Genomic DNA, 16,158 nt, shown 5'->3' with positions numbered 1-16,158 from the left:
ATGACAGGGTTAAAAGTGACAGGCACCCACTCTGTGAGGAGACTGGTAACACATTCTGATTGGCCAAAATGCGATGCTATGCAAAATATCAGAATTCCCAGAAATTATGTTTCTGCAGGGGGGTAAATCTTTATTTAAAAAACCTCACATCTCCAAAATCCCTTGTCCAAATGTTCTCAAATTTAGCATAGAACAAGATCAGATCTTCTGCAACATCTGTGCCAAATTTGGTATTGATCCAAGGTTTAGTTTCATAGTTACACATTTTTTGCTTGGGGCACTTCTGTCTTTTGATTTGCCTTACAGAACGCTGAACACTGCAAATGCACAATATATAATCTTAGCTGCCCTGTTGGGGAATTAGCCTGCGTGTGCAAGAAGAATATGGAGAAGCCACTCAAATTCATTCTTTTGCAAACTGGATACAGGCCTGGCTCCAATGTAACCAACTAGAAATTAGGATTTACTCGTAATTGATACTTTCGTTCAGTTCATTTTGTTCAGTAACTAGAGATGGCCCATTGCTTTTGTGGGGAAAGCTGTAACTTCCAGAACTATCCAACCTGGATTTTAAAAAAAGCAAAAAAGTGTGTTCTGTCCATAACTAAAGCCTAGCGAAGCTACTTGAAGATTGTAACAATGCGCCAGTGTGGTGCAGCAGTTCAAATACTGATCTTGAATTTGGGAGACTGAGGTTCTTCTCTCCACTGGACCATGAAACTCATTGGTTGACCTTGGGGTGGTTGCTCTTTCTCAGTCTGATCTGCCTCATAAGGTTGTTGTGAGAATGAAACAGGGAAGAAGAGCCACTTTTATTTATTTGTATCTTCACATTTCCATCTCTCATTTCTTCACCGGAAGAAAGGGGTTTGTGTGTGTGTGTGTGTGTGTGTGTGTGTGTGTGTGTGTGTGAGAGAGAGAGAGAGAGGTGTGTGTGTGTGTGTGTGTGTGTGTGTGTGTGTGTGTGTGTGCGCGCGTAAAACAAGCAGACTTTCTCAAAATGAGGGACAACATCACTCTTTTTGTGGTGATGTGTAACTGTTAGTAAACTGTTGTAGTTAGAGGGAGTATGGTCTCAGTATCTAGGTGTGCTCCGTGTACCAGAGGCCAACAGTTTCTATCATTCTAACAGCATTATTAAAACATTTGGATTTTATTGTACTTATTTAAAGCATTTGTCTGTCATCTTTCTGTTCCACAGTGACAGCAATTAAAAGTAACTGTAATAATTATTTTAAAATAAAAATATTGTAAATGCATACTTTCTCAGAGCTATAACTGTAACAACTACCAGCAGAGGCCTTGAATTATAATTGTCAGTAATTACATGTAACTTTCCAAGCATTAGGCCCCAAAATACCTGGAAAATTTGACTGTGCCAACATCACAATGAATAATACCCAAAGCAAAAGATGGATCCAGGGAAATATTGGGCTGGGTTGGACAACAGATGGAAGAAATCAGAGTCTGGCTTGGGGCTAATGAAGAAGTAGCTGTGGGAACAGTCTGGCAACACAACCCCAGACTTTGGCTCTGACATTGCATTACAACCTGCAGTGGTTTCATATATTTTAAGTACATTGGTTCATATCACAATGTTAGCTTGTGGAATATATATGGAAATTCTCTGCACAATTGGGAACTTAGAGGGTCATCAATCATGGTGAGAGACTTAAAGGGTAGAAATCATTCTCCCCTTCGGACTATTACTATCCACAACATAGGAAAACAATGTTTTCCCCATCTTTGATTCTATCTTGAAAAAAGCAATGCATCATCTTACAAAGAGGAGATCTCAAGACTGTAACAATCCTGTTACAGGATTAACATATTACATATTACAATTTAAATGTGCTGTATAGCAGATAAAAGTGAGAGATGAGTGGTGCCTCGACTTACAAACACCCCTACATACGAACATTTCGACTTATGAACAGCTCCGTTCAACTTCCGAATGGAGCTTCGACTTATGAACAAAAACACCGCAGGGAAAACAGGAAATGGACTTTGGACTGCCTGGTAATGCCTGCAGTGGTGCCTCAACTTATGAACTTAATCCATCCCAGAAGATGTTCATAAGTCGAATCAGCATTTCTCATAGGAATGCATTGAAAACCGATTAATCCGTTCTGGCTGTTTTTTGTTTGTATGTAGAGACGCCATTTGTAAGTCGAAGCATAATGCAAAACCAGTTAATCTGTCCTCTACCACTAGGGGGAGAATTTTTTTTAACCTACTTAGGTTTAAAAAAAGGGCAGGAAAGGCGGGAGGGAGGGAACAAACATCTCTTAAACAAAACACATTTAAAACCAAGCAGCTTTAAACCAATTTTTGCATTTTAAAATTACAGTACCAGGCAGTCCAAAGTACATTTCCCACTTTCCCCACATTTTTTCCTGTTTGTAAGTCAAAACTCCATTCGCAAGTCAAAGCAAAATCTTGTGAACAGAGCTGTTCATAAGTCAAAATGTTCGTATGTAGGGGCATTCGTATGTCAAAGCACCACCGTACTGTAATTTTAAAATGTAGAACTTCGTTTTAAAGGTGCTTGGTTTGGTGTAAAGCTGCTTGGTTTTAAAGGTGTTTTGTTTAAAAGGTGTTCGTTCCCTCCCTCCCTCCTTTCCTGCCCTTTTTTTTAACCTAAGTCAGGCTTTTTTTAAAAAAATCTCCCCCTAGTGGTAGAGGATGGATTAACCAGTTTTGCATTAGTTCCTATGGGAACTAATACTTCGACTTACAAATGGCGCCTCTACATACAAACAAAAAACAGCCGGAACAGATTAATCGATTTTCAGTGCATTCCTATGGGAAAGGCTGATTCGACTTACAAACTTATCGACTTACGAATATCTAGAATGGATTAACTTCGTAAGTCGAGGCACCACTGTATACACTCTGGGAGCTGCTGGACTCAAACTAGAGCCTTTGGATTTTTGTGCCCCCAATTGTGTCTTTGAGCATCATTCTAGGTAGTCCTGGATTAACCCCACCTACATAGCTAGCTAATTTTTTTTTTTCTGGACAGAAATGACTAAAGTAGAACTTTCTGTTCCAGTGAAGTCTTGTTCTGGCCAGTTTTTTTTTCATTGACCTATCTGTTACCTAAGTGAATTTTATGTGTACATATATATGTCTTTTTCAGCTTTCCTTTTGGTCTTGATTGAATCCTATTTTATTCCTTAGTCCTCTCATGGACTACAGAGAACTTCTTGTAAAAAGATGCTATTCCATGTTAGATTATGACCCCAGAAGTTTTCCTTTGTTGTTTAGTCCTTTAGTTGTGTCCGACTCTTCTTGACGCCATCGACCAGAGCACGCCAGGCCCTCCTGTCTTCCACTGCCTCCCAGAGTTGGGTCAAATTCATGTTGGTGGCTTCGATGACACTGTCCAACCATCTCATCTCATCCTAGAAGTTTTCCTAGTCTCCCATTATTTATAACTCATTGCCTTTGATTCACGGCCGGTCATCAGAAGTTAAACAGCAGTTCATTTTGAATTGATTGCTCAGACAACTGCTAGAAAGGATTGTGTGGCTAAGACACAAATACATTTTCTGATTATGTGCTACCTGAAACATCTGATTTAACCCGTACTCCAACTTGTTACATGCTCCATTCAGTAATGCTGAAAATTTCAGAACATTCCTTTTTTGTACTAAATTTCCCACCATTCCCCTGCCAGCATAGCCCATCCCGCCCCAAATTTCCAGCCATTGACCATTGGCCAGTATGGTCAATTGCTCCCCATGTCCCCCAGTTCTTGTGATTAATTTTTTTTGTTCTCTCTCGTGGCTGGGCCAGCTCACAATGTGAATTGAGTGGTACACCCTACATTGATAAGCTGAGTTCCCTCATTCAGACCTGAACCACCAGAACTCTTATCTTCTTTCTTGATCGCTTTAGTCCTGATTTCTAACTTGTTGGCACTCCCTTCTGGCACTGATGCCTATAGCCCACCACTGACAGGACAACAGGAACACACAAACATTTATTTACAATTCACTTGCCAACCTGGAAATATTAAAAGGGCATGCATTTTTTATGTATTTCAAGAATGATAAAGAATCGTGATGTGGATTCTTCTTGAGATGTAAGAAGAGAAACAAACTCTCACACCCTTCTTTTGACCCCACAAAACACCAAACCAGTAGTCAGTGATATTTTCATCAGAGCTTGGCAATGTTACCCTTTTGGACAAAAATTTCTAAAATCCCCTAGCCAGTATGATGGATAAGAAATTCTGTGAGTTCTAGTCCAGAAAACTAACTTTTCCCAGCCCTGGTTCTGTATAACAAAACAGATGTTATTGATAGTAAGATGTTGTTGTGATAAACCTCAATTTTTTTCAGCAATCTCAGAAAGTAAATCAAGTGATTATATGTTATTGATAAGGACAGTGGAAATGCACCTATAGTGTCTAATTCCAACCGTTTTTTCCCACAGATTATCCCACATCAACCATTCCTTCTGTAACTACAATAGCAAATGCATTTGCTTCTTTTATCTTTTAATACATATACGGATTTGTCATAAATATCTTTTATGCATTTGCCAACACCTATGCTCTTTTCAGTGTATTATTATTAAATATTTTCACATCAGTGAAACATGATATTTAAACCTCCCCTTACCAGGTACATTTCATTCTTCTTTAATGAGTGACTCCACCTGTTGAGAGGTTTCAGGAATGGACTCATCGTGTCCAATTATGTGTACATGTTATTGACCTAGCTCTTGAAGAAGCCGAAGTATGTCACTCTTCCTGTTCTAGCAGAAGCCACAAATGCCATCTTGACAATATGAAATTCCTAAACTGTGATTCAAAAGAATCCTGGTTAAACCATATAGAAACAATTGAAAAACAGTACCCTGTTTCCCCAAAAATAAGCCCTAGTATGATTTTTCTGGATGCTCATAAGCCCTACCCCAAAAATAAGCCCTAGTTAAGTGAAACCTTGCCCTCCACCATTGTGTAGCAACCAAAAGATGATATGACTATATCTGAATAAATATAGATTGTTGTGCATGAAAAAAATAAAACATCCCCTGAGAATAAACCCTAATATGCTTTTTGGAACAAAAATTAATATAAGACCCTGTCTTATTTTTGGGGAAACACGGTATATACTAGAAATAAAAAGAGTATGTGTGTTGTTGTGGAAGGAGCAGAGAAATACCAAAACATGTCTAAGGTATCTTCTGTATCCAGGTTGTCACTTTACTAGCAAAGGAATTCAGGTAATTAACTTGAACAAAAGATAAAGTACAGTGATGCTGTCCATATCTAGTGCAAACGCTTCTGATGCCTGGGATAAGAGGGCCCTACTTCAGTTCCACATAAAAAAAAATCCAACTGGGGCAGTAAGTGAATCTTAGTTCATCATTCAACCAATAGGAAAGGGTCACACTTTGGAACAGCAAGTAATTTGGAGGGTTCAGGGAAGCTGGGGGACTCAGATGTAATGGTTGGCAGCTGCCCTGCTGTCCCCTAGCATCTGCTGCCTGCTAGAGCCACTTCTGCCATGGGCAAAGTGGGTAGCATAAGCTAAGTGGGGAAGCAGGCAATAATTAACATTGAAAGGGCGGGACTTTAATGGCTACTACCATTTCATACATCAGCTGGGATATTAGGCAAACACTAACATTAGAACATAACCCTTGCCAGGTCAGACTGAAAGCTTATCTATGCCAATTTTATTTTCTCTAACAGTGGTTGCATATGGAAAGTCTACAAGCAAGACATGGAGACAAAAGCCCTCTCCTGCTCATATTCCAAAGCTAACATTCTCTTGCATACTGCCTCTGTTCTGATACTAGACAAACTATAGTCCTTATGACCTGCCAGTTCCTGGGCTCTTCCTGATGTAGTAGGGTATTCCTTTCAAGTGTTAAATCTACCAGTGTTGCTGCCATGAATGCTTTTTTGTATATTCCACTATGCACTTTAATTTCTTCATTTACAACCACAGTTATGGGACCTGTTTATTCTCTGTTTTCATTTACCTCACTGTACATTGAAATATTCTCTAATAAAAGTTTAATCTGTTCTGCCTCCTTTTTCATCAGATCATGCCATTTACTGGAGCTCATATTCTGTGAACGGCTTGGTGTTTACATAAGTTTCCAGCCTGTCACCAGTCAGTTATACATGCACATGTACAGAGTTTGTAAGTTACTATTTTGGATCTCACAGAATCTCCAGACAGCATGGCAACTGAGCATCACAACTAGGTGACTCTGGGAGCTGTTGTCTAAAACCAATAACATTTCAAAGGTCCACTGACAGAGGTTTTAGCTTTCAGCACATGTCGTCAAAATTACATTTGTGGTGGCTTGCCAGCTCCTGAGTGGTACTTGTGATGATACCGGCTGACAGGTGTACATCACTGGCTGGTAATAGGCAAAAGGATTCTCAGTAGGGCCATCCAAGCCATTCTTCTGCCTGAGGCAACTGTCCTCTCATTTCCAAGTAGCTGTATCATACAAAATGCTGTGAATGTTATTTTGGCACCCGAGTTCCCACTTTTGCAAGTGCCTCTCCCCTTGCCTGGAACTAACAATGCAATATTAATTAATGGAGACTGCGATCCTATGTTCACTTACCTGGAGTTAAGTCCCATCAACACACTGTGGTTTACATCTGAGTTGGTGTGTGTGTGTGTGTGTGTGTGTGTGTGTGTGTGTGTGTGTGTGTGTGTGTGTTGTTTAGTTGTTAAGTCGTGTCCAACTCTTTGTGACCCCATGGACCAGAGCACGCCAGACCCTCCTGTCTTCCACTGCCTCCTGGAGTTGGGTCAAATTCATGTTGGTAGCTTCAGTGACACTGTCCAACCATCTCATCCTCTGTCGTCCCCTTCTCCTCTTGCCTTCACACTTTCCCAACATCAGGGTCTTTTCCAGGGAATCTTCTCATCAGACGGCCAATGTATTGGAGCCTCAGCTTCAGGATCTGTCCTTCCAGTGAGCCCTCAGGGTTGATTTCTTTCAAAATGGATAAGTTTGTTCTCCTTCCAGTGCAGGGGACTCTCAAGAGTCTCCTCCAGCACCACAATTCAAAAGCATCAATTCTTCGGCGGTCAACCTCCTTTATGGTCCAGCTCTCACTTCCATACATCGCTAATATATACATGAGTGCACTGTAAATAGGCAACAAATTGCTGCGCTCTCGTGGACAACGCTGCTTGACTGCCTGAAGTGGGTACTACATTTTGTTATCAGAGAACTACCATTTCCCAGATCACCAAAGGATTGTGCAAAGTAGGCCTTAATGACCTAATGTGGCTCAATAACATACTGAGAATCACAGCTTGGAAATGTTACTTTTTGCAGGGTTGAGACAGGATAACCTCAGGCAGCCCAGCTATCAGCCAGGTTAGACAGGGAATTCTGGGACTTGTTATTCAAAAACAAGTGATTTAATATTATCTACACAGGATTTTGATGTAAATATACCTGTTATTTTATACATAGCCATGTTTCAATTCATGTGATCCACAGCCACTATAAAGCTGCCAAAGATGGGTGGAAAACTGATGTGTCATAAATATGGGCTGTGTTGCCAATTGGCTGTATGCCATCCAACAATTTCTTACCATGTATCTGCCTTTGCAGTCGTCTGCTCAACATGGCCATTAGAAACCAGGCACAGTGGAATTTAACAGGAATAAATCTTTTGAACCACATCTGATCCACGTGCTTAAAAATGGAGCTGCCAGTACCAGGAGGAAAGGAGATTGTGTGTAAATAGCCTGAAATTCTCTTGTTTCTCTAACGTTCAGGGCAATAATACTGGAAGCTTAACTGATCAGTGCCTGAAAATCACTTTGTTGATGGAAAGTGTTAAATGCTTTCTGTTGTCTGTAATCCTGCCGCACTATTCCCTCAAACTATTTTAGCAATAAAATGCTATGCCTGAAGATAAGACTAACTGAGACATAAGCAAGGAGAGCTGAGCACTAAGAAATTGAAGGCTTTGCTTCTCAAGCAAATCTAGAGATATCTGTACAGATGGGCCCAAACCAAGGTAGGAAAAGGGAATGTTTTAAAAGGCCTTGTATGGAATATTTAACTGTAATGCCCTTCTACTTTGCAATAAATATAATGGAAAATTTCCCTCCACCAGTAGCATTGCAACAGCACACTGGAACCCATGACAGCATTTTGTATGCGTAATAATCTACATTTGTTTTTCCACAACGAAAGGAAATATAAATACTGTAGAAATATAGGAGTGTGCTATTAAGGTAGCAACATATCAATGTTTTAAGTTCCACTAATCTATTAACTAGGCAGAATAGAAAGTTAGGAAAGATTCTCCATTCAAATGAGACCAAAAAAAGTTACTTCAAAAGACTGGTTTGAAGTCAGTTGTCTCAACTAGCACATATCCATGGAATTAACTGAACTGTTAATTTTGTTTGTTTGTTTGTTTGTTTGTTTGTTTAACTTATATGCCGCCCACACTACCCGAAGGTCTCTGGGCGGCTTACAGCATTTAAAATACAATAAAAAAGCTAAATAAAAGGGCAAAGTAATTAAAATGCAATTAAAATATATATTCTAAAAATTGCCATCAGACCCACAGCTGATATTATTTCAGTTAAAAGCCTTCTGGAACAGGAAGGTTTTGACCTGGCGCCAAAATGTCATCATCCTCGGCGTCAGACGAATCTCAGTTGGAAGGGCATTCCATAGTCTGGGGGCAGCTGCCAAAAAGGCCCTTTCTCTACAAGCCCTCCCTCTTATCTCCTTAAGGGATGACTCTTTCAAAAGGGCCCCCTGGTTAGATCTTAACTGCTGGGTAGGTTCATATGGAAGGAGGCAGTCCTTCAGGTATCCAGGGCCCAAGCCGTTTAGGGCTTTATACGTCAAAACAAGCACTTTGAATTGGGCTCGGGCAGCAACTGGTAGCCAATGTAACTTAAAACAGAATTGGCTTGATATGTTCCCTAGCGGCCCCACCACTCACCAGCCACGCAGCTCGATTCTGGACCAGTTGCGGTCGCCGGACCGTCTTCAAAGGCAGCCCCACGTAGAGCGCATTGCAGTAATCTATGCGAGATGTTACCAGTGCGTGTGTAACTGTCATGAGACTCCGCTTGTCCAGGTAGGGCCGTAGCTGGTATAATTTCCGCAGCTGAAGGAAGGCGTCTCTGGCCACCGAGTCCACCTGGGCTTCCAGTGTTAGACTGGGGTCCAGGAGCACCCCCAAGCTGCAGACCCTGTCCCTTAGGGAGAGTGTAAGCCCATTCAGGGCAGGGAAATGGCCCTCCAGCCTGTCTGGCGAAGCACCCACTAACAGCACTTCCGTCTTGTCTGGAATGAGTTTCAATTTATTAACCCTCATCCAGTCCATTATCAGGTCCAGACACAAGTTCAGCACAGAAACCGCCTCACCTGGATTGGTGGAAAACGAGAGATAAAGCTGAGTATCGTCAGCATATTGCTGACTTCTCAGTCCAAACCTTCTGATGACCTCTCCCAGTGGTTTCATGTAGATGTTAAACAGCATGGGGGACAGTATCGAGCCCTGAGGAACCCCATGACATAAACATCATGGGGAACAGCAACTGTCCCCCAGCACCACCCTCTGGACATGGTCAGCCAGGAAGGAGCAGAACCACCGTAAAGCAGTGCCCCCAACTCCCAACCCAGCCAGCCTATCCAGAAGAACACCATGGTTGATGGTGTCGAAAGCCCCCTGTCTCTCTCCCTGCAAAGGTCATCATACAGGGTGACCAAGGCAGTCTCTGTACCAAAACCAGGCCTGAAACCCGATTGAAATGGATCCAGAAAATCCGTTTCATCCAGCAGCGCCTGGAGTTGCCCAGCCACAACCCACTCCAACACTTTGCCCAAATAAGGAAGGTTCACTACTGGTCGGTAGTTAACCACTAGCCCTGGGTCCAGGTTAGGCTTTTTAAGGAGTGGACGAATTACCACCTCTTTCAAGGTGGTAGGGACCACTCCGTCTCTCAAAGAGGCTTTCACGGCCTCCTGGACCCAGGTGTGAACCCCCCTCTTAATCACCACTTCCGGTTAGCGCCATTATTTCTAGTTGGAAATAATATTAGGGTTAGCCTATTTTGTTCCAATACGAGAAGAAACAACACACTGGGGCTTAAATTCAGTTAGTAACTGCAACTAGAATAGACCCACTGAATCACTGTGATTTACATAAGTGTTATCTTAATACATTTCTACACCTCCCTTAATCACAACAGGACAGCATATTATAAAAAACAAAAACAGCAGCATAAAAACATAATGCAAAAGACCCACTGAAAAGGCTGTTTTTAAAAAAAACACCACCCAGATAAACAGAACAATCTTGTACATGTCTACACAGAAGTCCCACAGAGTTCAGTGAGATTTGCTTTTAATGTGTAAAGGACTGCAGCCTTAACATGTGAAAAAAGGCAATAAATACTTCATAACAAACTATTTGTTGACAGTGCAAGCATTATGGCATGATTAAATCAATTAACACATACATATTAGAAAAAGAAACCATTGTGCTGCAATGAACAACTGTAGATTATCTAAAATGTCCTAGATTTAATTCTGTCTGAAACTTTGGAGAGCCCCTGGCTTTCAACCCAGATATTAAGCAAGATGACCTAATGCTACTTAACTAGATTTGATGAACTAGAAGATGTTAGATTTTGGACCTCAGTTCTCAGAATTTCTCAACCACCATGGCAATTAGCCATGATTGTTAGTGGATTCTGGGAACTGTACTCTAAAAAGTAACTTTCCAAGCTTTGAGAAACAATGATTGTTGTGGGTTTTCCGGGCCGTTTGGCTGTGTTCTTAAGGTTTTTCTTCCTAACGTTCATCAGTCTCTGTGGCTGGAATCTTCAGAGGACAGGAGTCAGAACTCTGTCTGTGCTCTGATCCCAGCCGTGAAAGCCTTTGAGAATATTTTGAGAAACAAACTAAAAAAATAAATAAATTAAACACCAGTTCAGCTAATTCATGCTGGAAAATCTCCCTTAGAAAATTATCTGCTTAAGAATAGAATGAATGTATTAAAAGGAGGCTCTGATCCATGACATTTATGCTGTAAATGCATCCTAAAGATGGGCCTACAAGACTCTTGTTTGTTGCCAAGAGACTAACTCTTCTCCTTCTTCTGGAAGCAGATTAAGATAGCTGTTCAGCATTGCAAACACTCAAAACTAACATTTGCAACAGTGGAATGCAAACAACCTAATGTTGCACAGGGTGATAACTTCACGAAGCTAAGAGGTTGTGAGGGTAAGATGATAAATGCCAGAATCTGAAGGCTCCACCCAAGATCTGGCAGAAAGCAGTGAAACAGCCTTTCTAGGATTTTTAAGTAACCAACCAATTAGCAGACAATTTTAATCTTTTTCATGTTTTTCATGTTTTCATGTTTTAATCTTTTAACTCTATTTTAAATCATAAATTGTTTAATTTATCTTTTAATATTTAACTTTTTTTTAACTGTGTGAATTTTAATGTAGTGAGCCGCATTGGGTCCCTTGTTGGGAGAAATGCGGCATATAAATAAAACTAAAACTAAAAATACTAATACTAATACTAAGAACAACCTAAGATTTCTGGCATTAGCAATTGGACTAGCAAAAATATTTTTTTTTCTCATAGATCTAATATTTGCAGTTTGCAGCACAAGCCTGTTGAAACAAAAACAAAACAAAAATAAAAAATACAGAAGACAAACAAACATTTTGTGGCTCCTCAAAGACTTACATTTTAATGCGAGCTTTCATGGACAAGTCCACTCCCTTAGACACAAGATTTTTGTCTTCATTTTTTAATTTGTCCTTTATTTTTGCCTGATATGCTAGCACGGACTAACACGGCTACCTCTCCTAAAACCTGTGCAAGTCTACCCAGAGGCAAATTGCTCTGAGAACAATGGTACTTACTTCTTTGTAAGTGTGGAACAGTGGTTATAGTGTCAGGTTGGGAGTTAGCAGATCCAGGTTCATGTCTGTGCTCATTCATGATGCTCATTTGATGACCTTGGACCAGTCACCTTTTCCCAGCCTTAAGGAGGACAGCTATTTATGCTGCCCTGGGATTGATGAAGGAAAGGTGAAAGATAAAATGCAATTAATAAAATAGAACAGGATTGCAGTCTTATGGAGAGAAAGCTCATATTATCCAATATAAATACAATTTCTCCCCAAGATGTAACAAGCTGCTTTCATGCGAAAGTGATTTTAAGCGTCACCACAGTAAATTTTGGCAGCATGTATGAAAAGCAAACCTCCCTATCTGGCTCTGAACAAGCTGGTGGAAAGAGAACATTCTTTTCTTTGGAGGCAGTGAAAAAAAAAACTGAGTAAAGTCTGACTCACAGGTTTTACTCAGCTTGTGACTAAAATAGCTCCTTAATCTTTTTCTTTCCCCAAGATCAGAATACCTGCCTATTCCTTTGCTGTCTGAAACTGAATATTTCCTTCCTTGATCGGTTACTGAGTTATCTATGTGACGTAAGGGGGGGGGGGGAAGATTAATGCTTTTTGATTAGGTTGGTTCCAATGCTTTCTCATGATGAATGTACCTTGCTGACTTCAAGAAACCTTTGGACACACCCTTGCTATCTGGAACGACAACGATGTCAGGAATGCAGGGGGAGAAATAAACTTCCTTCATAGAGACCTAATAAATCTGTAGTGATAAAACCATCCACATGACAGGTTTAAGCGTCCAGGGTTCAACTGCACAGCTTTTTCATCTCAGAACCAAGTTGGGTGAACTGACAAGCAAATCCTCCCACCAAGTTCTGCAATAGCTTTGATTTTCCATTTTTCCTTTGCAGTGTTCGGCTGAAGTTAGAGGCTAGTAGGGAGAAAAATTGGTGGGGATGAGGCAAAATCAACCTGGCTGTTTTCTTGCAGATACCGACAATGCAAAAATCAGTGAAATTAAAGCCAGCACTCAGAAATTTACTTTTTAAGACTGTAATTCCCAGAATCCTCCAGCATGCCCATGCTGACTGGGCAATTCTGGGAACAGTAGTCGAAAAAAGTAACATTTCCAAGCTCTAATTAAGGCTTTGATTTTCTGCTTTCGTAGCTCTCTGACCTTACTGGTTTAAAAGGTGAGACATGATTTGCTTGAAATGAGAGAATGATCAACCCACAAAACAGTTAAGTCCAAATATTTATACAACAAACATAGTTACAGCGCTATCCTATGCATGTTTACTCAGAAATAAGTCTCAAAGACTTCAATGGGGCTTATTTCCAAGTACGGCTGCAATCTTAGGCCTGTATCTTCGTACCTGAACACTGAGCAGAAGGACAAGCCCTTAAGTGGGCCCCATTTTGGCAGGCTTCCTTTCACACTACCAGTTATGCGTCTGATCTCTCAACCAATATGAGTACAGGCACACAATGTGGAGCCACTGGAACTGGGAGAACACTTGCACAACTGCCCCTCTACTCCACATTTAGGCAATAAGGTTAATGCCCTTTTAAAGCATATTCTGTCAACTAACAATATGTTATTTATTTTTATGCATATTTATACTTTCTCCTTCAAATAAATGCCTCATAAGTTCACTTGTTTTGCCTGACATAAAAAAGTAACTTATTAAACTGACATGGATCTTAAGGCATGTGAAAGAACAGCTTCTCTGAATAGGCAGGAATTTTACATCTCTTAATTTCAAATCTGAATTTTTTCATGTCACTAATGAAGAAGGGATGAGTCCACAAAATTGCTGATGTAATAAATCTGCATGCCCCAAGACTATTTCAGAAAGGTGGACATGTATTAGTCTTCTGCAGCAAACAAACACTATCACGGTATTTTTGAACTGCTTAAGCAATCTGACATATGTATATCACACATGGCAGTGGAAGACAGGAGGGCCTGGCGTACTCTGGTCCATGGGGTCACAAAGAGCCAGACATGACTTAATGACTAAACAACAGCATCATATAGCACATACATTCACAAATCCAGATTTATCCTTGTGTAGACCCAGTCAGATCAAGAGGATAGAAATTATTAACTTGAATACTATGTATTTCAATACATTTACTTTAAATATAACTGACTCCTGATACCATGTAACAGGTATGGGAAACAGTTGCTTTGCATACACTTGAATAGAAATGAAAACTGAATTGTGATAACTGAATTGAAGCTCATAGTATGGCAAATAAGCACAAAGATTATTCACTACCACACTAATTGGCAATAAGATAATCATCCCAGATCTGTTACATTAATTGACTGTTTTTGTTGTTTAGTTGTTGTGTCCGACTCTTCGTGACCCCATGGACCAGTGCACATCAGGCCACGCCAGGCCCTCCTGTCTTTTAATTTACTGTAGTGAAACATAAAACCACTGTCTTTATCCAGGCCAGAAATACACAGAATAAACTTTTGGATGACTTCTGATCCTGTTATATCATAACAATTTACCTTTTAAATGATTTTATTGCAGAATGGAGATTTTTAGCCCATTTATTGCACATCCTAGGAGACAGCAACCCCCTCCCACTGGTTTCTAAATGTTGAAATTTCTGACTTCCTGACATTGTGGCTATTGTTCAGTTCTAATAATATTTCCCGAGTGGATATGGGAACAATGATCTTTGCTGTTACTGCAAAACAACATCTGCCTAATTTCCCTCCCATAAAATATTAACATATTCTCTTTAAGTATTCTTAATAGTATGCACTGAGTACTTGGTTCCACACTCTACACTGAAAAGGTTCAAGAGACTTATACCTCATGCATACCAATTAAATAGGTGTTTAATTGCTTTCCTTACAGATATATAGCTATGTTTAGTTCATGGTCACCGCACTAGAAAATTCTGTACACAAGTATATGTGGAACATACAAATAGTTACACAGAATAGAAAATAAACATTTCATCCTTGTTAAAAGGGCACTTTAATAACATTCCCTATCAAGAAAGGATATGCCCCTGTGGGGAAGAAACTGTGGAGTCCTTGGCACATACCATTCTAGAATGTAGCTTATATAGGTTCGAACGTATCAGTTACCTCTACCCAATAATGTGTAAATGTACTAGTATATCTCCCACAGACTACCTGAAGTTTCTGCTGCCAGTAGAGAACCAATAACACAGTCGGTGGCAAAAATTTTATTCTCAGTTTTAAGAATGTGTAAAATGTTATATTAAGACAACCAGCTGACTCAAGTTTTATACCATCAACATGTTCTAACAATTTACTTACTCTTTATATCTTATATAACGTTTTTATCTCAGAATTTTTGGGTCTATGACTGTATAATAAAACATAAACCTAAATATTTGAAGTAGTGGATTTTCTGCATCAATCAAGTTGATGTTTGATGTCCCTCTCAACTCTGTGAATCTATATTAAAAAAGTCATAATTACATTTTAATACCATAAAATCCTTTGCCAAGAAATACTACAATCCTTTGAATTAATTGAAATGAGGTCTTTTATTAAAATTGGAGGGAAGACCATTCATGACAGAAACACAACCTTGAGAAAGAAACCAAAAATTCCAAGGGAATAATAATAGGATCTTGAGACAGGGGGAGCTGGTCCTTATAGCACAAGATGCTCATGGATCTACAAAGGATTGGTTGGGATTATTTTATCTCCCCAATTAACATTAATAACATTAAAGCAAAGCCCAGGGTCTTACTGACAACAGATGTTCTGCATTGTTTAACATATCCTTGTACACAGAATGACCACCGTCACAATGAAGATAATTTTACTACTAATGAAAAATAACTAAGACTATAGTCTTTCTTTGTACCTATAACATACTCATGTATTCTGTTTTCTTAAAAGACAATACAGTATGATGTAAGACTTGGGGTATTGGGCTGAAAACTGGGAGATCTGGGTTCTAATTCCCACAGTCATGTGACAACCTGAGATCAGTCTTTGTCTCTCAGTTTGACATCTCACAGAGTTCTTGTGAGAAGAACCATGTATGCTTGTATGATCTCACATGGAAAAGGGCAGTACTTTAATACAACTAATGGTCAAACAAATGGCACCTTCTCTACATAATGGTTTACATTATGTAAACTTGTCTTTAAGTAATATTTCAAAGCACCTTCACTTTACAGCACAGGGATTTAAAAAAATGGGCAAGACACTCTTTTTGGTTGAGGACCACATTCTTTCACAGAT

General features: G+C 39.8%; 1 protein-coding gene across 1 annotated transcript in view; it reads right to left on the bottom strand.

Moving 5' to 3' along the window:
* RIPOR3 (RIPOR family member 3) overlaps positions 1 to 16,158 on the bottom strand; it is a 145,979-nt gene that overhangs the window by 128,576 nt on the left and 1,245 nt on the right. The gene's annotated exons all lie outside the window — the stretch shown is intronic.

Source organism: Pogona vitticeps, chromosome 4 (assembly GCF_051106095.1).
Source record: "Pogona vitticeps strain Pit_001003342236 chromosome 4, PviZW2.1, whole genome shotgun sequence".
Lineage (NCBI taxonomy): Eukaryota > Metazoa > Chordata > Lepidosauria > Squamata > Agamidae > Pogona > Pogona vitticeps.
This window is presented reverse-complemented; position numbering and strand designations above follow the sequence as displayed.